This window comes from Protopterus annectens, chromosome 2.part2, assembly GCF_019279795.1.
Source record: "Protopterus annectens isolate FY-2018-M chromosome 2.part2, PAN1.0, whole genome shotgun sequence".
Lineage (NCBI taxonomy): Eukaryota > Metazoa > Chordata > Ceratodontiformes > Protopteridae > Protopterus > Protopterus annectens.
The window spans coordinates 849718880-849743335 of record NC_056730.1 but is presented as its reverse complement, the minus strand read 5'-3'; the positions used below and the strand labels follow the sequence as shown (position 1 = coordinate 849743335).

Below are 24456 nucleotides of genomic sequence, written 5' to 3'. Positions count from 1 at the left end.
TGAACCATTACCCGGATACTTGTTTTTGGTTTTCTAAGACATAAACAAGTCTAACAATCACTAAACTTTTTAAACGAGACCAAGATAAACTCAGTAGAGAAAGACAAACTAGTCTACTGAATCTAAGGCATACCTCTCAAGTGTACCTCATTACGAGGAACGTACCTCATTTGGGGTCTTATAAAGTTCATGTTCCTTGAAGTTACTCAAAGTTCCACATTGAAAGACTCACACATTCAGTGTTGGGAATTTTTTTTTTAAGTGAAATCTAACCTATGACCTTACTAATTGAAGTTGTTAGTAAACCATTAGTATGTGTTCCACATTTTGCCCATTTGTTCCACATTTTGAGGGCTAGTGTTACTCATTTTGAACATGGAAGGTTGAGAGCTATGATCTAAGGTTAAAGTTGAGTTTCAATTTTTTTTTTTTATATATATATATAGGCTGAAAGGCAGAGAAAGGTGCACGCACACACACACAAACATAAAAACACACACTTATAAAATCGAGGATTAAAGTACCCAAAAAGCTACCAAGCTTGACAGGAACAGAATCCGTGTCGGACTCGCTGGAGCAGCAAATGAGATTTGAGGTAGTTGGGCGGATGAAAGGTATTGTGGGTATGAGGGAGGAGCTTGAGGGTCAGATCCAAGTCTGAAATGTGGCAGAGAGAGATCTAAGGGTCAGATCAGAGACCCTATCTTGAGGAGGAATGAAGGACACATCATAACAGTTTTCCATGGAATGAACCCTAAATCTGCTAGACATACAGGTTCAAATTTCAGCATGGCAAATTTTTCCAGAGCAGCTGGTTATGGAAAGGTCTCAGGTGTACAACTCTATTAAAGACACTGTTTAATGTAACCACAAACAGAAGGCAGAGGACCAATGGGCAGATGAAATGGCCACAGAATGCACTCTGATACATAAATATGAAAGGCCAGAGGCTAGTGACTTTCATAAATATTTAAAGCACCACTAGTATAACCCCAAATTACTGGCTAGGCACAAACAAGAACATTTTTTCCACTTTTCAATAGTAGATTTTCTAGTAGAAAGTTTTCTTGACTCCTTTAGTACCTGCCACAAGTCCTCTGTAAAGAGGTACCTAAAAGGAATTGGAATTAAATCATCCAGGCGGTTAGCTGAAGATGTTTGAGACTGGGGTGTATCAAATCCCCTCACAAACTGGACCTGCTCACACAAGAAAGGGGAAGCTTTTTTAGCAATTACTCTTGGACAATTCCAAAAGAAGGGCGAACCAATGATGCCTGAGCCAAAAGAGAGTCATCACGATTGTTTCTGGAAAGTCTGTCTGAATTTTTTACCATGGAAATTGGTGGAAGTGCATAAAGGAAAATTCCAGTCCACATGAATAAAAATTAATCAGTTTTCCCGACATTTTTTGCAAGGAACCCTGGTACAAGATTTGTTTAGGTGTCCATTTTGAAAGGAGAGAAACAAATCTACTTGGTCTTCCTCACAAATAGTTCAATTTCTGGAAGACCTCTGTCAATTTCCATTCACAAAGATTTGTCCTGGTCCTGTTCAGCATGTGTGACACTATGTTTTGCTATGATGGAATGCAGGATGCTTGAAGGATTAGGGAGTGCGAGACAGCTACCTCCCAAGCCATCAATGCTGTCCTCAACAGAGGGTGCAACCTGGCAGCCCTTGCTTGATGAATCACATCTCTGTGGTGTTGTCTAATTACACAAACAGGTCCTTGTGAGCAGAGAATAGAGATTTTAAGGCATGGATCACCGCTAACATCTGATATTAATGTGCTTCGGTTCCTTACTTTTGAAAATTACCCACATGAAAGTTGCCCCCTCATAACGAAATGTGAGGCGGCCATAGTAAGAGAATTGTTTGGAGGTGAAGAAAAGGAAAGACCCAAATGTGTCTGAATTTGTAGTTTCCGTCAATGCAGTTCCTTTTTACAAAGCCCAAGACTGGAATTTGAAATTCCACAGCATCTTTCTCATGCGCAACCACTGAATCTTTCTCATGCGCAACCACTGAATCTTTCTCATGCGCAACCACTGAATCTTTCTCATGCGCAACCACTGAATCTTTCTCATGCGCAACCACTGAATCTTTCTCATGCGCAACCACTGAATCTTTCTCATGCGCAACCACTGAATCTTTCTCATGCGCAACCACTGAATCTTTCTCATGCGCAACCACTGAATCTTTCTCATGCGCAACCACTGAATCTTTCTCATGCGCAACCACTGAATCTTTCTCATGCGCAACCACTGAATCTTTCTCATGCGCAACCACTGAATCTTTCTCATGCGCAACCACTGAATCTTTCTCATGCGCAACCACTGAATCTTTCTCATGCGCAACCACTGAATCTTTCTCATGCGCAACCACTGAATCTTTCTCATGCGCAACCACTGAATCTTTCTCATGCGCAACCACTGAATCTTTCTCATGCGCAACCACTGAATCTTTCTCATGCGCAACCACTGAATCTTTCTCATGCGCAACCACTGAATCTTTCTCATGCGCAACCACTGAATCTTTCTCATGCGCAACCACTGAATCTTTCTCATGCGCAACCACTGAATCTTTCTCATGCGCAACCACTGAATCTTTCTCATGCGCAACCACTGAATCTTTCTCATGCGCAACCACTGAATCTTTCTCATGCGCAACCACTGAATCTTTCTCATGCGCAACCACTGAATCTTTCTCATGCGCAACTTAACAAGGAGAACCATTAAGAATCAATCATAGATGCCATGAACCCAAGGATCCTGAGATAGTCCCAAACTTCAGCCAGAGTACAAGTTGAAAACTTCAAGAAAGTTTCCAGATAAAAATCCACCTTCTCCTATGTCAAAAAAGCCTTGTGTTGTAGGATGTCTACAAGATATCCTAGAAAGGCAATCCTGTATGACAGGGTCAAGGAGAATTTCTGAATATTTATCTGAAACCTCAGACTGGTCAGAAGAGAAGAAATCCATTGTAATTTATTTACATTTAACAAGGTACAACACTGCTCAAACAATGACCAATACATAGGCTCAGCCCGGGTTACATCATAATGTAACAAAACACTGTGCAATATACAAACAATAACTTTTATTTAGGAGTAAGCACAGACAATCTGACAAATTATATACATAGAATATCTAATAAATCAAATATCTGTACAGTTACAAAACTGGAATAGAAAAGGAAAAAAATAATTAATGCTGGATATATGGGTATTAGTTGCTTGGTTAGGAAATCTGACAGAAATGTAGGATGAAAGAGAAGATTAGATAATGTGTAAGGGTTTGGAGCAGTAATAGTGTGGTAAGCCAAGACAGTTTAGGATGACTGAGTTAATCAGGTATATTGGAGATAAAGGTGCTATGCAGTTAGACACATTGGTTTATGTGACATTGTCTTTTAGAGGGACAGTTGCATTCAAAATGAATTAGTATTATTTGAACTGTGTGCTGAACAGGAAGTAGTGTGATCCGTTAAACCAGAAAGAAGTGGCTGACAGTTTTGGGGCCAGTACAGATAAGCAATCTATAAGACAGTGCAGTTAGAGAAAGGGGTTGTAGGGAGGGGCCAGATCTGGCTAGACTTCTTAGGTTTTAAATCTGACTGGCAGTAAAAGTTTAGAAGAGATGGAGGGGAGGGAGAGTCAAGCTTGATAAAGTTTAAGAGAAGGAACCAAGAAGATGATCTAATCTGGCCTGTACTGGAAGCCACTTACCCATTGAATTACTAAAGCAGTGGCGTTCATTCTATGGTGGGTTAGCTATGAAATCAACATTTTATTGGAGAGTGTCTGAAGAGTGGCAGTGTTTTGACAGAAGCTGAGGCAAACATAGGGAGACCATACTTTAAGCTGGGCAAGTAGAACGCTTTCTCCTATAGCAGCCCTTGCTGGATGTCAGAGGAACTGAGATATTCTGTTGGACAAGATGGCTAAACTGTTGATCTTGGCTCTCAACTACTCTATGTGGATGCAGATGTTCAGTGATTGGTCTAGCCAGATCCTCAAATAAGGTGCTGGATTTAACAAGACTGCTATCACAGACAAGCATATTAAAGGACTGGTGGGATTTGGATGGTCTTTTATCGATTCCAACCCGACTTTTTGGCACGGAGTAGTCTACTGAAATTTGGCCAGTACTGTAGCTGAAGGTCCTTTTGAAGACTAGATTCAATTCATGATGGGAGAGATCAGACCTATAGATGATCATCTCACTTGCATAAAGCAGCAGTAGTAACAAATGGGGACAGTACAGTGAATATGTTAATGAAGACTGAGAATAGAAGTTATGCTAAAATGGAGCCCTGTGGGACTAGAGAGGGAATGAGAAAGTACTGGAAAGACTAGGTCCTAACTTTACCCAAAATGAACGACTGGACAAAGTCTTTGGATCACACAGTGACGGTGCTAACCACACTGACAGATTAAGTAGAAGACTTGGATGGTTGACCATGTCAAAAGCACAGATTAAGTCAATGAACAGACAAGCTCCAGTTAAGATTTTGTTCATCTATATTAGTGAAGATGTTACTAGACTGGGTCCATAGAGCAGTCATTGTGTTCCTACCATCCCAGAATCACTGCTGCTTGGAGAATAGATATTATTTTTGTAGGTGTAACTAGTAAGCTGGTTACATACGATTCTTTCAAGGATTTTACCAATGGTGGGTAGGATGGAGATGAGCTGAAGATGACTACAAAAAAAAAAAGCGCTTGGTTTCTTTTGTTATTGGTTTGACAAAAGATGATTTCAAAATGGATAGCAGACAAATGGTGGCAAGGCAAAAATAAATATGTTTTAAGAGGGCTGGTGATGAAATTTCTGCAGTGGCACAAGTGCCAAAGGCATATGTTGCCAGGTCCAGTTAAGTCTGTATGAATCTATCCAAATAGGATTAAAGTTGCTTAGAGGTGATTTTTGAGAAGTAAAGTAGCAGAATTAAATTGGGGGATTAGGCTGTCTTTGTTATGTAGCTGCACTATAGGTAGAGGATCTGGGAAGGACTGAGGCTTCTCCAAGGAAGTCGCAGTGTAAAACTGCCAGATGGGTAGGGTCTGTAACCTGCACTGGATAATTTGTTTGGGAAAAGTTTGTCAAGTTTGTTGAATTCTTGCCAGAAATGTTTTGACCTGATGTCCTTTTCATTCTTCCTCAGCAATAGGCTCAAATCTGACCCAGTCAAATACAATGTACTTTGGATACAGCTCTCGAGCTCTTCCCTCTACTCATAATGCTCTGCTCCATTGCCAACATCCCAGATCGTGTTTGCCACCATTGTTATTAGACGTAGGTTCTCCGCTCGAGCTGTAAACAATTTTGAATCAAACACTTTTGTATAGTCCTTCTAGTCTTCAATTTTTCTATTCCTCCTATACCCTTTTACATTCCTTTTCCCTCTTTCTTAGCTTTCACTGGCATTATGAGTTGTATTCTTGTCCTGAATCTTCTTGCTTCTACTTCAGTAGTTTGTCAAATATCATTCTTGGTATATTTTTCTTTACATTTTAGGTAGCTGTAACATAGCACAGTTAACATTTAAATGTTATGTGGTCCTATCTCGCCTACACTCAATACTGACTGGTTCGGAGCCAAGAATCGGCTCCAACTCCGCCAACTATTTTTCTCTAGCACGAAGTCTCTAATTGGCTAGGCTAACCCGGTAACCCAGGATGCACCTCACCCCAACCCCCAGATCTCGTTTGCCGCTTGTTGAGTTAGGACGTGGTCTCGCGCTTGGCTGTGGCCAAGTACACTTTTACTTAACATTCTAAAGATTTTGTACTTCTTTATATAAAAAAGAACAGAATGAAAGAACGGCAAACAACCGTCTGCTATGTAAAATAAAGAGCAAGAGAGAAATGGCTCGGACTAATACACTATTAAATGATTTGAAGTTTTATCATAAAATAAAGTTGAGAGCTTTCATCTACAACATCGCAGACTTCTTCAGAACCCTATTTTCATAGCTATATTGTGTTTTGTGTGTGTTTGAGCCTGTTCGGTTTAGTTTTTGGAGTGTGTGTGTGGTTTCCCTGGTGTTTGGCGGGCTAGGCCCGTTTAATTTAGAGAGACCTAGTCCTCTGCGTCGTAAATCGTCCTGTAGTTTGATTTTGTCGTTTTACTCTTCCCTAGGGAACGTTTAAGTTAGAGTTCCTGTGTCCAGTAGAGTTTCCCTCCTTCCTACTGTTAGTTGTTGAGTGTTTGGTTTTTGTCTGACATGTCGAAGGAGCATAAACCCTCTGGGTTTAAAGAAATGCTCTAAATGTGCTTACAAAATGTCGATTACAGATGGGCATGCCATCTGTATTTATTACCTTCGTGCGATTCACCTACAAGAATCATGCAGCGTCTGCCATTCCTTTAGCTCTAGGGTGCTGCAGGAAAAGAAAAATAAACTGATTTTGAAGGGCCTAGTTAAGTCCGCATTTGAAGAGGATCTAGAGTCTCCTGCTTCTACTGGCAAGTCTAAATCTACCAGAACTAAGGAAAGATCTCTGGCTCCATCTAGTTCTTCAGAGCCCCCGGAGAAGATTTTGAAAGTAGTGACTACCTCCTCGGTTCCTTTGGCTTCGGAGCCGCAGGACAAGCTCTGCGTTTTGGATACCACCTCCTCGGCTCCATTGTCCTCGGGGCCACAGGAGGTATATGTGGTACTGGAGTTTACCTCGGCTCAGATCTTTTTGGAGCCAATTCGGAGCCGGTCACCCAGTGTTAGGCAGGAGTCCATAGGTAGGAGATCCCAATCTCCTTCAGTTTCCTCCAAATCCTCGAGGTTGTCTGATTTGGATGTGGATAGGGTGGTCCAGAGGCTCCTTCAGTCGCCGGTGTTAGCCAAATTGTTTTCTGCTCCGACCTAGTCGGCTCCGGAGCCTGCCCCCTTGTCGGTACAGAAGATTCCTCCTCCAAGCACCTCTCTGTGTCGGAGCCAGAGTGCTCAGCACCGAGTGATGTCCTTGCGCCGGCTCCGATACCCCTAGCAGGTTTATCGGAGCAGACGTCTGCTCCAACCATTTTGGTTCAGTCATCTGGTTTCGGCACTCTGGTTTCCTCGGTCGGGCCCGAGGGGGATGCATCGGGACTTCTGTCGGCTCAGAATCTCCTTCTCGGGGCTTCGACTAGGGGGACCCAGACCTCGGTTGTGGTCTCGGAGATGGGTCAGTCCTCTGATTCGGGGGGGCCCACCTTGGTGGCCATGAGGAGTGCACTGGCCAGGTAGTCGGTGACATCACTTGGATCGGTCACTCCGTCCCCATACACCCCGGCTAGAGCCTCTGATGCCTCCTATCCATGGGCAGCGGAGCTCAAAGGCCTGAGGACACCCCCATGAGTGGTCCCCAACTTTGAGGGCCCCTCAGAGTCTGTGCCTGAGGAGCCTCCCAGGAAGAAGTTGTGCAAGAGGAAGCACATAGATTCCTAAGACGAGTCCATCACCTCTGATACCGACCTCGAGGATGCAGAGAGGTCCCCTAAGTCGTCCTCCGATTATGTCTCTTTCTCCAACATCCTGGAGATATTGAGGCAGAGAGGCGTCTGGCCTTCCAAGTCCCCGTCTGAGGAGGAGTCTGTATTCCTCAAGGCCTTCGAAGCTCAACCTTCCGCCTCCTGGGCGTCTCAACCCTTCGATGAACTCCTGGACCTGGTTTGTCTAAGGGTGTGGGAGCACCCTGATTCCATGGAATCTGTGCCCAGTCCGAATAAGTTCCTGTCTGCTCCCCCAGGGAAAGAGTTTCTGACAAAAGGAGTCCCCGTAGATGCCATGGTGGTGGCATCAGCCACTCAGCAGGAAGCTGCAGAGGCTTCTTCCGTCCAGCCTCCTAACAAGGAGTCCAGGAGTATGGATCGGTATGGGAAGCGTACCCTGTCTTCAGCGACCTTTACACTGCGGTCGCTGAATTACCTTTGTCACTTTACTCAGCTCCAGAGAGATCTCCTCAGAGTTGGGAGATACCTTGATGGGTAACATGCCTGAGGCGGTAGCGCAGACTTAACGCCCAGTTGTCTACCCTTGGTTCCATTGTCAACTCGTCCATGAGGCTCATATCTTATGCAGCCGAGGGGGCGAGTAAGGCAGCTAGTCAGGTTTGGCTCTTAGGAGGCAAGCCTGGATGCGCCTATGTCACTACGTGGAGGCCTTCAAGTCTTCCTTCACTGATGCTCCCTTCAATGGGTCCTCTCTTTTCAGACCCAAAGTGAAAGACACTCATCAGATGTGAGCAGGAGGGTAAGACCTTATCTGCCGTAGGGGCCTGTTTTTCTCTTCCCTCTAGGGCTTATCCCAAGGCTCAGAGAGGGAAGATGTGGTTCAAGAAGTCCCAAAAAAGTCTTTCCCCGCCACTTATGGTGAGCCCCCCCTCCAGAGGCAGAGGAGGGGGGAATTACTCTGGAAGACTCCTTCCTAGGGGCAGAGGAGGCCCCCGCAATTTGGGAGACCGTAACTCCTTTCGCGGATCTTCCTATCAGCATCCCTGAGGGATTGCCCAACTGTGCTATTCCAGAGCCAGTCGGGGGCAGTTTTTAGAGGCATCCTCAAGCCTGGGAGATCATCGCCCAGGATCGATGAGTGCTTCGAATAATTACTGGAGGTTACACCATTCCCTTACCTGGACGATAGTCTCCTTACCGCCCCCACCAGGCATCTCCATTCGAGCCAGGGAGGCTACCATAACCCTTTGCCAAAGGCTAGGAATTACATTAAACTGGGAAAAATCTGCCTTGCTGCCCTCACAGCGTGTTGCATTTATAGGCGCAGAGCTAGACTCTCTTCAAATGAGGGCCTTTCTACCTCTAGAAAAGATAAGAGTGCTGCAATCTCAAGTTCAAGCTTTGTTGTCCCTCAAGAAGGTCCAAGCCAGGTTAGTTCAGCTATTAGGATCCATGGCGGCTACCATCATGCAAGTGCCCTTAGCCAGGCTACACATGCAGATCCTCCAGTGGCTCCTTTCAGCCCAGTGGTGCTTTCAAAAATTCCCTCTCTCATCCAATTCTCCTCACGGAACAATGCAGACAGGATCTCAGTTGGTGGCTATGTTCCTCCAACCTGAACAAAGGGAGGAATCTAGTTCCTTTGTCTCCTGCTGCCACAGTGAACACGGACGCTTCCCAGATAGGGTGGGGGGTCATTATCTGGGCAGAATGGTCCAAGGCACGTGGCAGGATCACGAGGTACACTTGCACATCAAAGTCCTAGAGATGAGAGCGGTGCTATTAGCGTTGCAAGCACTCCAGAGCTCTCTTCCCCAGGGAATGATTGCAATTCACTCTGATAGCATGTCAGTTGTGTGGTACCTGAACAAGCAAGGAGGAACCAAGTCTTACCCCCTTTGCAAAGAAGCCATAAGTGTCTTCCCAACGGTTTCTAGGGGCAACGCACATTCCAGGAAAGTCCAAAGTGATAGCAGACAGGATAAGCAGAGCTATTCTGATGCCTTACGAGTGGTCTCTGAACAACCAAATTGCGACTCGGATCTTCAGCAGGTGGGGTCTGCCTTGCTGCAATCTCTTTGCCAGTCCTCTCAATGCCAAATGCAGCAACTACTTCACCCTGATCCCCCCCACAGGGGGAGTCACCCAGGGACGCACTAGTCCACGGTTAGCCTCCCAGTCTGCTCTATGCCTTTCCTCAGTTTCCTCTGTTACCAAGAGTGATTCAGAAAGCCATATACTTGGAAAGCAAGATGATTCTAATTGCCCCACACTGGCCCCGCCAAGTCTGGTTCCCCTTTCTTCAGCAGTACACAGTGGATGGTCTTTGGACTCTGGATCCAGTGCCAAACCTATTGACTCATGTCGGGACAGTCCCACCCCTCCCTACAGTCCCTCAGGTTGACAGCCTGGCTGCTCCACTTCCATCATTAGTTAGACTACATTCCCTTTCACCTGAGGTGGTGCATATCCTAGCGTTGTCTCAAGTCCTCCACCAGAAGAATTTACTCCAGCAAATGGAAGAGATTTTCCATCTGGGCTCAGGCCCAAGGATTGGACCCTTTCACAGCCCCTATATCGTCAGTCTTAGTCTTTTTAGCTATGCTCTTCATACAGGGCTCCGCTCCCTTGACCATTAAGGTGCAGCTGGCGGCCATTTCTAACTTCTATGTATCCTACGAGCCCGCTCTTATGGGCCATAAACTTTGCAAGTCCTTTTTGAAAGGAGCCTTGTTACTTTGCCCTCCTGTGTCAGAACCCGTCATGCCATGGGATTTAAATCTGGTGTTGCAAGCCATCACTTCTCCGCCCTTTGAACCGGCTGCCACTTGCGAACTAAAATTCTTATCCTGGAAGACGGCATTCTTGGTTGCCATCACTTCGGTTAGAAGAGTATCAGAACTTAAAGCATTGTCCATTAAACCCCCGTATTTGATCTTCCATAAGGACAGGGTATCCTTGAGACTTAATCTGTCCTTCCTTCCTAAGGTGTCGTCCACGTTTAGCCTCCACCAATCCATTGAGTTACTGGTGTTCTTTCCAAACTTCTCCAACAAAGCAGAGTTCAAATTTCATCAATTGGATGTGCACAGACAACTGAGATTCTATTTACACAGGACGAAAAATGTAAGGAAATCGGATCAATTGTTTCTGTCCTTCTCAGAGAATAGAATGGGTGGCCCTGTTTCCAAGTGTACAATTTCTAAGTGGATTAAAGATTGCATTTCCTTTATTTACTCATCAGCAGGCAGAAATTTACCATTCCCAGTTAAAGCTCATTCCACCACGGCAGTCTCTACTTCGATAGCGTATCATGCCAGGCTTTCCTTGGACGACATTTGTGCAGCGGCCACCAGGGCTTCTCATCATACCTTTATCTCTCATTACAAGCTGGACATGGCGTCTAGAGGCCGGGCTTCCTTTGGTTCCACGGTTCTCCGGAGTATTTTCCTATGAGCCTCCCGGGTTAGAGGTGCTAGGGAAGCTGTCCTGTCAGTAATGAATGTAGGCGAGAAAGGACCACATAACATCAGTTAGTTATGTTACTCACCATAACTATCGATGTATGTGGTCCATCTCGCCTACATTCTTATGTACCCTCCCCACCTGCCCCCTTCCTGAAGGATTTGGAGGAAAATTGCTCAGAGACCCTTCAAAATTGGTTATTTGTTCCTTTTCCCTGGTTGGCGATATTCCTCTTAGTGAGGGTTGTGTATGTGGAGTGATTGCGATGTATGCAAACAAGATCTGGGGGTTGGGGCGAGGTGCATCCTGGGATAGCGGGTTAGCCCAGCCAATTAGAGACTTTATGCCAAAGAAAAATAGTCGGCCGAGTCGGAGCCGATTCTCGGCTCCGAACCAATCAGTAATGAATGTAGGCAAGATGGACCACATACATCGATCGTTATGGTGAGTACATAACTGTTTCCATATTCTTTTGGATACTGTTAGCTTGTGTGGCTCCGTTCGCCATCTCCGCTATGTCTAAGAAACCGACAGGGTTCAACAAATGCATTTCTTGTGGGCATAATTTCCCCAATTCGTAGGCCCACAAGAAGTGCATTTATTGTTTAGGACCGGACCACCTCAATACAGCCTGTTCAGCATGCTCTACCTTCAGTCCTAGAGCATTAACCAACAGGCACAATAAATTAATACTAAAGTCTTGTCTGCTTCTTTTGGGGCTCAAACCCACACTAAAACCAGCAAAGTTTTTCTTCAGAAACCAAAAGGAGGTCTCCACCGATGTTTCCTCAAGCTTCGGAACAATTTAAGAAGATCCGAAAAATCTCAGATCTGACCATTTTGGATCCTAAATCCGGGAGCTTTCCTTCAGATCCTAAACACTTTTTGAATCCTACAGTACTGGCTCAGATAGTGATTTCTCCACTTTCTTCTACCTCCTCATCAGATCCCAAGATCTTGGATAAGAGTTCTATCTGCCCACAGGAGCTGTACTCTGGAGTATACCATTAAGCCATTATCTCCTACATTGCCAGGCCAAATTTTTCAGACTCTGAAGAAACACTCCAGACCCTTATCCACAACATCTTCCAAGTCTTCTAGGAGTTTGTCAGAGGCAGATGTGGATAGAATGATGCAAAAACTTCAGGGCTCAGATCCAGATGGGAGTCCTGTCAGCTTCATTGCCTCCTTGGTAAGTGAGTGCACCTACTAAGTCCTAACTCCATTCTCTCCTGCTCTGATCTGACCAGCGGCTTCGGAGTCCCAGGATAAGAGATCCCCAAGAGGTTCTGTGCAGGATCCAAGGAAACTACTTTCAACTCAGACAGTATCCCTGACCAGTTTCGATACCTTCGTATCATTACTGGTCTCAGATCCAAGAGGGGTTGGGTTTGGCTCTGATTTTGTCGGATCCATCCTTTTCTCTCTAAGCCTCAGCCCTGGACAGCTCAGATCCAATTCTCCCTCGAGGCTCGGATCTGGGGGGGCCCCCAACTTACCTTCCTCTGAGGCATTGGTTTACAGGTGGAGGGAAGAGATTTCCTCTGGCCCTTCGGCCTTCAAGGTGGTGGAAGAGCCTTCTCTCTTCACAGGAAGGGAACTGTTTTTTCTGGTCTCAGATCCTACCCATTTCCCATCTTTGATTCCAGGCTCCGAGCCCAACAGACCTATACCACAGGGACAGCCTGTTCCAGGAAGTCTCCAGACAGTTCTTTTAAAAGAATTTCCCCCTCTTCATTTACCTCTCTTGAACACCCCATGGAGGAGATTCCTCAGAATAGGACGTGTAACAGGAGAGACAGACTCTTCCATACAATCTCTCACAGAAGACACTCATTTTGATGAGGGAGAGGGATTCTCTAGATCATCACCTGATGAAATCTCCTCTGGAGATATTCTTGAGATCCTCAAACAGAAGGATGGTTGGTCTTTCCCAACCACCTCCTAAGAATCAGCATTTCTGGTGGCTTTCAGCTCCAAACCATCTACGTCTCGGGTGACTGACCCACCCCCCCCAGTGGATGAATTGATTGACTGTGTCTACCGTAGGGCTTGGAAGAAACAAGACACTGTTGAACCTATTTCCCAAGCACCCACACAAATTTCTGGCCCCTCCTGTTGACAGACCCCACTGGAGCAAGGGTCCAAGTTGATACAGTGGTGGTGGCAGCCACCAAGGAGGAGCTAGCTGAACAGAGTTCTTCTGTCCAACCACTGAACAGGGAGTCTAGACAGATGGACAGATTTGGGAAGCGAGCTTTTGCCTTCGCTACTGTTGCACTGAGGTCTCTAAACTACTAGGCACATTTCATTCAGCTGCAGAGAGATTTGACTAAGGAGTTATCAAATACTCTCTCACAGTCCGTTTCTGATGAGGATTTCAGAGAGACTTCCCCCTCAACTGGCCATCTCAAACACATCGATGAGGCTAATTTCCCATGCAACGGAAGGTAGCTCATGACCAGGCAGGTTCAGTTATAGCCATAAGGAAACATGCCTGGATGCAACTATGCAATTTTGCAGAGCCCTTTAAGAAGTCCTTTGTCAATGTCCCCTTTGATGGGACTTCCTTGTTCGAGCCACCAGTTAAAGACATGCTTTGCCACAGCAAACAAAAGAGAAAGACTGTCTGCCATTGGAATCAAGTTTTCTACCCCTCAATGGGCCTTCTCTAGAAACCAATGAAGTGGTAAGATGTGGTTCGAAAGCCCTCAGGAACCTTTCCAGGATTCACGCAGGGATAATTCCTTTAGAGGCAGAGGCGGAAGTTTTAATGGAAGATATTGTCCTACCTGCAGAGGGGGCCCATAGAACCAAGGCTTTAAAGATACCTTTTCTAATAGGCCCTATCAGCGCTCCTGAAGCACTGTCCAACTCTGGAGGCAGTCAGGGGTAGTTTTTCTTTGCACCCAGACACCTGGATAGATATCACAAAAGATTCATGGCTGCTAAGAATCATATCCAGAGGTTACTTCATACCATTTTCCCTCCCCTTCTACTACTCAAGAGAGGAAATGGACGCTCCACCCAGTCAGAGGAAGGATGCAGCACAAGAAGTTCAAAAGGTGCTAGGAAAAAAAAAAAAAAAAAGTCACCCAATATAGGATTCGAACTTGCTCGCGCTTTTTATAGTGCCAAAGAAAACAGGGAGCCTAAGATCCTTTTGGGATCTAAGCAAGTTGAACTAGTATGTAAAGGCATAGTTCCACATGGTCAGGGTTCAGCCCATACTGCCTCTTCTGCGTAAGGATAATTGGATGTGCTCTATAGATCTCCAGGCTACATACTTACTATCACATAAAAATAGACAGGCAATCCAGAAAACCATTACAATTTCAGCTGGGAGCCTATTACCAACTCAGAGCACTGTCGTTTGGACTGACCACATTCCCCCAGGGTGTTTACCAAATGCGTGGCAGTCGTGTCAGGTCACTTGAGACAAGGGATTCCAGGGGTTTCCATATCTCGACAACTGGCTCCTCACTGTTCCATCCAAGCATCAACTTACAAGCCAGAGACCAATTGCTCCATGTTTTCAACACTTTAGACATTTCAATAAACCATGCCATGCCAAACCTAGTCCCAGTTCAGACCCTGACATTCATAGGGATCTCTGGAATGCTGCAACTCAGGTGGGCTTCCTGACCTTTCCATCACATCTCATTTTCGAGACATTAGGTTCGGTCTATACTCTAGCATTTACCTCCTCTGGCAAGATTACTACTACATACTCTGGGGTCGATGTCAGCTGCCATACTTCTGGTCCCACTAGTATGATTCTTTATGCAAATTCTTCAATGGACCTTGGAAGTACAGGGGTCCATGCCTTATCAGCCCCTATCATTTCCTATAAAACTCATTCCAATCTGCAATCATCATATTCGTTTTTGGATTCAGTCCGATGACTGACTTCTGGGCAAAGCATTCACCCTTCCGCCCCCCAGTTGCCCCAGTGACCACAGACGCTTCCCAACTGGGGCAGGGGGACATTTCTTGAGAAAGATGCTCCAAGGCACATGGTCTCCTCTGGAGACAAAGTTGTACATCAACATCCTCATCCTAGAGATGACAGCAGTCCTAGCACAGCAAGCGTTTCAAAACATTCTCCCTCTGGGGACTAATGCAATTCAAGGAAACATATTGGTAGTTCGATACATCAACAAGCAAGGAGGAACTTGATCTTGTCCACTGTGCAGAGAGGCCACGATGGTTTGGGAATGGGCAATCGCTTCAAACCACTTTCTCACTGCAATGCACATCTGGGGAAAACCAACACTTTAGCAAACAGGCACAGCAGATCCACTGTGATGCCTCACGAGTGGTCTCTCGCAATCAGTAGCAAATATGATCTTTAGCCACTGGGGCCAGCCTTGCTGTGACCTATTTGCCTCATCTCTCAACAAAAAGTGCAGCAAGTACTTCACTCCAGGAGAGACACCGAGTGATGCTCCGATTCACGATCGGCCCCCGGATCTCCTGTATGCCTACCCTCCTCTTCCTCAGATTGAAAGTTCTTACAAAAAGCAAGCAGGCTGAAGAGCTCAGTCATCCTCACTGCCCCACTTTTGGCCTCTGCAAATATAGTTCCCCTTCTTACAGTCTAACATGCGACATCCTCCATGGATACTGGAACCCACTCAGGATCTCATTTTGCCAATCGAGAATTCAGCTCCCTACTCTCCACACCTTCAAGCTAACCGCAGATCTATACATTGCAGATATATGCATGTAATCAATCTCAAGGAGGCCCATCCATCCTTCGGAATGGGGAATATATACCCTTGGTATGCACTGATTTTTACAGATCATTTGGCGAGCATGAAGCATCCTCTAGTCTTAATATCTAATCTATCCAACATGTCTGCTGACTCAGCTTCCAGTAATAGTTACACAGTCCAGGTTTTCTTCACCAGTTCGTGATATTACCTTGGCCTCCCAAAAAGCTTCTACCAAGAAAGACTACAAGCAGCAAATGGAAACGATTTTCTATTTGGGCCTCTAACCAAAATATCTACCCCTTTTCAGTACAAACTTCAGCCACTCTTCTTTTTCTAACAAATGGTTTTAAAGAAGAATCTAGTTTTTCTACAATTAAACTTCAGTTGGCAGCAATTTCAAATTTCCATTCTGGAAACAAATCCTTTTCTCCAGCTTCGTCCACCTTCACGAAAGGTATTTTTCTCCTCAGAGTCCCAATAAAGGATCCTTCACCTCCTTGGGACCTTGCTGTGGTCCTTCAGGGTTTAATTCAAAAACCCTTTGAATGGACAGACAAATGTAATTTGAAGTACCCTTTTTGGAAAATGATCCTAGTAGCTATTACTTCAGCAAAAAGAATTTCTGCACTCCAGGCTCTATCAGCAAAGCCTCTTTACATTCATTTAAAACAAAACATAAGCGCTTTCATATTACTAGGGAGACTTCTTCAGAATAAAGTAAATGACCAAGAACACCCATTTTTTTTATGTCAGTGATTTGTTAATTAAATATTACTGTTTTAAAAGAGTTTAAAATGATGCCCTATCCACCAAACCATTATTAAAAGATAGAGCTAACAGATTTTAAACTCTTAAAAACACTAATATGAATGTTGACAATGTTTTTATACGGAGTATTTTTATATTGTGGCTGGTAATACAATTTTTCAAGAACTCTTTTTAACTAAATTGATTTATTCAGTGCACTAATTATTTAATTAGTAAATCACTGATGACATACAAATGGGTGCTCTTGGTCATTTACTTTAGTCTGAAGAAGTCGCCTACTGAGATGAAAGCGCTTATGTTTTGTTTCTAATAAACATATCTATAGTATGCAGCAGTCACACTTTTTATATTACTGGTTGCCTTCGGGCATTTTCATTTCCCTCTTTATATTTTCCATACACAAAGGGTGTCTCTGTGCACTACCCTTCTTTTCTTCCTAAGGTGACATCTGAAAATATCAACCAGCACATAATTACCAGTCTTCTTTCCAATTTTTTTACAAATAAGGGGAAATGCATGTTTTATCTCAATGTGCACAGACAACTACATTTTCATCTCCATGAACAAAACAGTTCAGGAAGTCTAACCAACTCTCTGCATCTTTCTCCCCAAATCGAATGGGTCAGGCAGTAACTAAAATTACTCTAGCCATGTTGATTACTGATTGCATTTCAATGGTTTACTCTCAAAAAGGACTAAATTTACCACAACCTCCTCAAGCTCATTCTACTCTGTCCATGGCTACTTCATCTGCCTTTTGGTCAAGGACTTCCACGGATATTTGTGCTGCAGCTACTTGGGCAAAAACTCATACCTTTTGTTAGACATTACAAATTGGACATCATTTCTAGAAGCACAGCTTCTTTTGGTTAGACAGTGCTCTGGCAGGTCCATGACAGCCTCCCGAAGGTTAGGTAGCTAGGGACTCTGTCCCATTGGTAAGGAAGAATGAAAAGGAAATCAGATTTATTAGTTATGTACTCACCATAACTTGGCATCTGTGTTGCCCATTTTCATTCTTCCCTCACCTTCCCTCCCAGCCATTCCCAGTCATGGTCACTCCTGAAGTAACTGTTAAGACTGTACTGGAACTATTCCATTCCAGGTCTGAGCCCTGACTTTGTGTCTATCTCTGTTATAAAATGGGAGATTAGGCAGCAAACTTGGTCTGAGGTGTCGGGGATGGATTAGAGCATTATGGGTAGAGGGAGTAACTTGACAGCTGGATCCTAAATTTACTGTACACGTTCGAGCCAGTTCCGAGGATTGGATCCAAACCCACTGGGGAGGAAGAATAAAAATGGACAGAGATGCCAAGTCACAGCGAGTACATAACTAATAATTATCTTTTCCTGCAAGAGATGTTCGGGAATGAAGAAACAAATCTGTTTAGATTGTAAGCTTTTGGCTTAGAGTCTGAGTGTGGCCTGTATGAGAGAGTTCCAAATTTCAAAATTTCAAGATGCTGACCCTTCAGAATCTATTACCTCACATTCCCCTGGCAAGCTTTATGGTAACATCTGATCTAAGAGATGCATACCATCACATTCCCATTGCCAAAGGCTTCAAAAAATTACTCAGATTTTCATTGTCTGGGTCACATCAGTTCTCTACATTATTCTTTGGGTTATCTATTGCTCCAGGGCTGTAATGACTCTGGACATCTGGGAAAATATTTTGCAAAGATAAGCAAGTCATCTAAATAGGGAAATATGTGAATGCTATTCACTATGCAGTGAGGTATGACTGGAGATAGTCATTTGTAAACACCCTTGGGGCAGGTTGTAGCACAGCTGTAACTGCAAACGTAGTACATTTTTGCTCATGTAAATATGTACATGCTTTATAGTGTATCCTTGTATCTGTAAGAATGTGTGTTCCTACTCACATGGGCCGTCCCTGCAAATGGTCCATTGAGATCACTGCACTTCCTCGGTAAAAATATGAACAAATGAAAATAAAGCTTCCAAGAGACATGGCAGAGAATATATTCTGAAGGATCAGGAAGAAATTTTTATCTTTCACGCACAGCATATAGAAAGGAATGATCCAGAAATAGCCTCAAACATGCCTCTTTTCTTTGGTACAAAAAATATTCCGTAATGGAAGACTTTGCCCCTTTGATTTAATGACAACAGTTCTATGACTGCTACGGCAAGTAAGTGCTGAAGAGTCACAAGAGAAAACTGTGTTCACAGCGTGGGGAGGAACTTCCCTGAAAGAAAAAAAATTGTGTCAAGTGCAAAATGTATCCCTCTTAACACCCAAGAGTCTGTAACAATCTATTGCCAAAGGGGAATGTAAACAGTTTGTTGCTGGGACAGATTTTGAGAGCTGGGGCAGGAGAGGAAGGGGTAGGGAAAGAATACTGGTACAGTCATTCTAAAGTTGTAGACTATCCCTTTTTTGAAAGGATCCTAGTTTCTTCTTCTCCTGCCATCTCTTTCCCTAAAATTGGTTTGAGAAGGTAGGGATAGTTTGTTTTCCTTCTTGCAATTGAAAGAGGGTCTGGGAGATTTTGGGGGGCTTGATAAATTCTGGAAACTTCTGAAATTAATTTCCCTCCCTCATCAGATTATTTGAAAAAACTGAGCAGCAGGTGGGCCAGATAAAATGTCCTTATATAAAGGAGAATTCAAAATTTTAGACTTTACCTCATCATAACATTTAGTTACACACAAAGGCATACCTCATCAAAAGTATGATAAAATACAAAAGATGAGCCAGGACGCAAAGCACCCAACGTTCTTCTCGAATAAAGAAGTATTCAAAAGTGACTGGACCAGCAGCAACCACCAAGTAGAGAGGAAATAAATCCAAAACAAGTTTAATTAAAGCGCTTTTCGTTTGCTCAAGTGGGCGAACTTACTCAGAATAACCTCATAATACCAAAAAATCAGGTTTTATACAATGGTCTTAATTAATTCAGTACAAATTAATCACTGCAGTAATAATCACTTATTTAAAAATACAGATCCTTAAAAACATACTGGAGAATACCTGCTTTTACATACTGAAAAAATAAGGAGGGTTACAATAAATAAAAAATCCTACACTTTACAAAAGAACCAATACATTAAAAAAATAAATATAAAATTAGGATAATATGTGTATGAAATAAATATGTTGTAAAGTAAATAAGTAATTCATACACATTGTATTTTCAGCTAAAAACCATAAGCATAAAGCTGGAACCATTATAAATAACACACCTTCAATATGCACAAGCGAATGCTGAAAACCAAATTCTATCTTTTAAGGCTGAAAATACTTAAAAGACAAGAAATAGAACATGCCTCATTTAAACCAGGGGAATGATATGATTCCAACCTGATCTGCCACTGAAGTTCAAGAGCTAACAGTTTTAACGCAGAAGGGCCCCCTCTAGTGTCACAAAGCACCTGGTCAATCCCAATAAATTTGAATTGATGAGTAGGATGATCTAAAATATGTTTATCAAGTGCATTGGTGACCTTTAGCTTCCTAATGGCGTACTGGTGTTCGTAAATGCGTTCTCTGAACCTTCGTTCAGTTTTCCCCACATAATGGGCTGGACAATTCTGACATTGCGCTAAGTATACCAGCATCTTAGAGTTACAAGTGAGTCTATGCTTAAGTTTAAATTCATGCTTACTGACTGTGAACCTATTGGATTCCATAATGAATTTGCAGTAATTGCAGTTGTGGCATTTGAACATCCCTGGACTTCTAGCTGGAAGGGGTTTCATCTCAAACCAAGATTTGAGGTTCCTACCTTTCTTGTATGTCACTGACGGGGTGGGTCCCAATTTCAGTGCTACCACTGAATCTACTGTAAACAGATGCCAGTTTTTCTTAACGACAGACCACAAAATAGCACTATCCACTGCAAACGTAGTGATGAACCTAGGGAGATCCACCACATCTACCCTATTTACATTCCCATGATTCTGGCTGTCCAAATGGGTAATAAATGGCGTGACACTACCTCTTTCCCTCACTTGTAATAGTGGTACATAGATGTTATGGCTCCTTTTCGCAGAGATCTCACCTATGAGTTCCTCGATGAGACGAATAGGGTAACCTCTACTGAGGATCATTATTTTAAGTGTGCTACATTCCTCGTCATATTCTTCATCTTCTAATTGTGTCATCCTGAGTAGTACTAAGAATATTTCTAATAGCGATACTATCAACAACGCTACTATTACTGTTTCCGATGGTTTGGTCCCTGAGCATGCAACGGAAAACGCTAAGAAGATTTTAATAGCTGAACAGCTTTCTAACAATAACTTATCGGATGCTACCCACCTTTCGGACGCTAACGTCGTTAAGGTAGCAGGCTCGGTTGACGCTAACCAAGTTAGGCAGAGGAGAATTCCAGCCGACGAGGTGCATTTACAATTAAAATCATCCGTTTTTCCATTGGACATGCATAATGCTTGTCCTGTGGGGAAAGTTAGCACACTTGGTCTACACCATATGGATTTTAACTTTAATAATCGAAACCCCTCTGGAGGTCATCATGTAGAGGGGAACTTTCCCATTAGAAGGAACTGTCAGCAACTAACTAACGCTGCTACACCAACTATGGAGATTAATAGGGAGCAGCCTCCGGTGAGTTCCAACACCAGCAATGTTCCCAACTTTTTGAATTGGATTAATGTTAATCCTTCTTTTAATAATGAAACTGCTGTTACTGTTGCTCAGGGTAACAATACTAAGCCTGACATTTCTGCCAACTTAAAATTACTGGATAGCATTTTACTTAAAATAAAAAAGTAAAAACTTGAAATAGCTTACTTCAACGAATGTTTAGCAAGAAGAATTGTGCCAAAGGGCTTGAGACACTTTCAGTATCCGACTGGTTTAATTGTAAACTCAGCTTTCCATCAAGAATTACTTTGTATGTTTGACAGGCACGGGTTTGAATTGCTGAACATGATGATTAAACATTATGCATTACAAATTGAAGAGCTTAACGGTGAAGCCACTGTATTGGATAGTACTATTAAATCTGATTTACGGTTTGATAGATACAGATTTGATTATATTAAATTGTTTAACAATATTGATGAACATCTTGTAAAATTAAAAACTATCAAATTCAAGAAACTTGACAGGGATTCTAAGGCTTATAAGGAAGGGGTTACTTACCCTAAACCCCCTTCAGGTCAGATATGGAGGGGTAATTCTGTACCCCATACTAACAGTTCTATTCTTAATCAACCCAATGATGTTAATGTTTCTGTTGGTATTCCTTGTCACAACATCAACTTGGGTGACAATCAGAACGATGTGCACGTTTGTAATGACAATGGTCCTCCTTTTGAATTACGTAGGAGTGAAAGACTCCAGAATAGGAATAATTGTAATAATTACAATAACAATCCCCAGGATAGTTTTTTAGGAGCAAGACCGAAAGTCCAACGTCAATGGCAGAACCGACCCAATCAAAGGAGAAACAATCGGTAGTATTTTCTGCCGTCCAGGCTTGCAATTATGATATTGCACCTTTCGATACTGTCCTTTATCCAGCACCTTCAGCCGCGCTAGAGGGGGCTGATTCAAGTTCTGAGAATTTACAACATGAGCCCATTATTAGCACTAACTCATTGGGTGATTTTAAAGTTTATAATTTCTCTAACACTGATATTTCCATGGATATGGCAGACCTAATGGCGAAGGGCCTTACATATGTTCCCCACCACCAAATGGATCATGTCAAAGCCATCATAGATGTTAAAATTTTCACTAGGAAACTGAATTTTAAGTTAATGATGGGAGGGGGAGCATATCTGAACTGTAACAGTCAGTTACATATTCCTAGTACTTTCAGTCCCCCACTCCACCCTCTCTTGTCTATTTTTGAACAGATGTGTGAATTAGATATTAGGAGCCACATTAAGAATTGTAAAAACTCCATTCCACGTAACAACTTGGAAGAAATTGAGAGTATTCGGACTCTCCGTACCAATAATTTACATATCTGTAAACCTGACAAGGGTGGGGGGGGGTGGTTATTTTTGAAAACAACGATTACTTTGACCGTATGACGTTGTTACTTGACACTCCATCTTATGCATTGAGTTCTAAGAACGAGATTAACAAAGCTTACAGAACCATTAAGGACCATATTGATGAGATGTATTTGGAAGGTAGGATTAACCAAGATCTGTTCAACTATATGTCTACCTCATATCCTAGGACTCCGTATTTTTTCGGGATACCGAAAATACATAAAAATGTAACCAATCCTCCTATGCGTCCACTGATTGACAGTCGTGGATCGCCAACCTATGCTTGTGCAAAGGTAGTTGACCATATTTTGCAGAAGTACATCCCATTGGAGACACAGATTTGCAAAGACTCGTGGACTTTCCTTTCTAAAATCAATGAATTAAGTTACGAAGACCACTACAACTTCCTTACAGTAGATGTAAAGGATTTATACACCTGCATCCCCCAGGACTTAGCAATTGAGTGGGTGTGTGAAAGGTTAAGGTCCAGAGGAGCTAGTAGTCACGATACTTCATTAGTTTCCGAACTCCTTGATTTAACATTATCCAAGAACTTTTTCATGTTCGGTGAAAACTACTATTTGCAGACAGTTTGAGTTGGTATGGGTTCACCATATGGCGCCAGTGTGGCCAATTTGGTCATGGCCCACTGGGAACACCAATTCATATTCAATCATCCACTTTTCTCAGATCATTTGGTGTACTACACTCGGTACCTTGACAACATTTTCATTTTATTTAATGGAAATGAAGTACAAGCAGATTCTTTTATTGATTTCTTGAACAACTCTACCGATTTTCTGGTGTTCACCTCGACCTTCAGTGGCAATCAGATAGCTTATCTCGACATCTTGTTAACTAAGGATGTGAATGCTTCCTGTTTTACATCAAGGATCCACAGGAAACCGACGCATTCCAATACTTTATTGCATTTCACTAGTTGTCACCCCTTTATACAGAAACGTGCCGTAGTTAAAGGTCAGTTGGTTAGAGCCGCCAGAATTATCAGCAGGGATGAAGAATATGACGAGGAATGTAGCACACTTAAAATGATGTTCCTCAGTAGAGGTTACCCTATTCGTCTCTTCGAGGAACTCATAGGTGAGATCTCTACGAAAAGGAGCCATAACATCTATGTACCACTATTACAAGTGAGGGAAAGAGGTAGTGTCACGCCATTTTTTACCCATTTGGACAGCCAGAATCATGGGAACGTAAATAGGGTAGATGTGGTGATCTCCCTAGGTTCATCACTACGTTTGCAGTGGATAGTGCTATTTTGTGGTCTATCGTTAAGAAAAACTGGCATCTGTTTACAGTAGATTCAGTGGTAGCACTGAAATTGGGACCCACCCCGTTAGTGACATACAAGAAAGGTAGGAACCTCAAACCTTGGTTTGAGATGAAACCCCTTCCAGCTAGAAGTCCAGGGATGTTCAAATGCCACAACTGCAATTACTGCAAATTCATTATGGAATCCAATAGGTTCACAGTCAGTAAGCATGAATTTAAACTTAAGCATAGACTCACTTGTAACTCTAAGATGCTGGTATACTTAGCGCAATGTCAGAATTGTCCAGCCCATTATGTGGGGAAAACTGAACGAAGGTTCAGAGAACGCATTCTGAACACCAGTACGCCATTAGGAAGCTAAAGGTCACCAATGCACTTGATAAACATATTTTAGATCATCCTACTCATCAATTCAAATTTATTGGGATTGACCAGGTGCTTTGTGACACTAGAGGGGGCCCTTCTGCGTTAAAACTGTTAGCTCTTGAACTTCAGTGGCAGATCAGGTTGGAATCATATCATTCCCCTGGTTTAAATGAGGCATGTTCTATTTTTTGCCTTTTAAGTATTTTCAGCCTTAAAAGATAGAATTTGGTTTTCAGCATTCGCTTGTGCATATTGAAGGTGTGTTATTTATAATGGTTCCAGCTTTATGCTTATGGTTTTTAGCTGAAAATACAATGTGTATGAATTACTTATTTACTTTTCAACATATTTATTTCATACACATATTATCCTAATTTTATATTTATTTTTTTAATGTATTGGTTCTTTTGTAAA

At 43.0% G+C, this 24456-nt stretch overlaps 1 protein-coding gene across 1 annotated transcript in view; it reads right to left on the bottom strand.

Moving 5' to 3' along the window:
- LOC122795987 (poly(A)-specific ribonuclease PNLDC1-like) overlaps positions 1-24456 on the bottom strand; it is a 1803424-nt gene that overhangs the window by 1701484 nt on the left and 77484 nt on the right. The gene's annotated exons all lie outside the window — the stretch shown is intronic.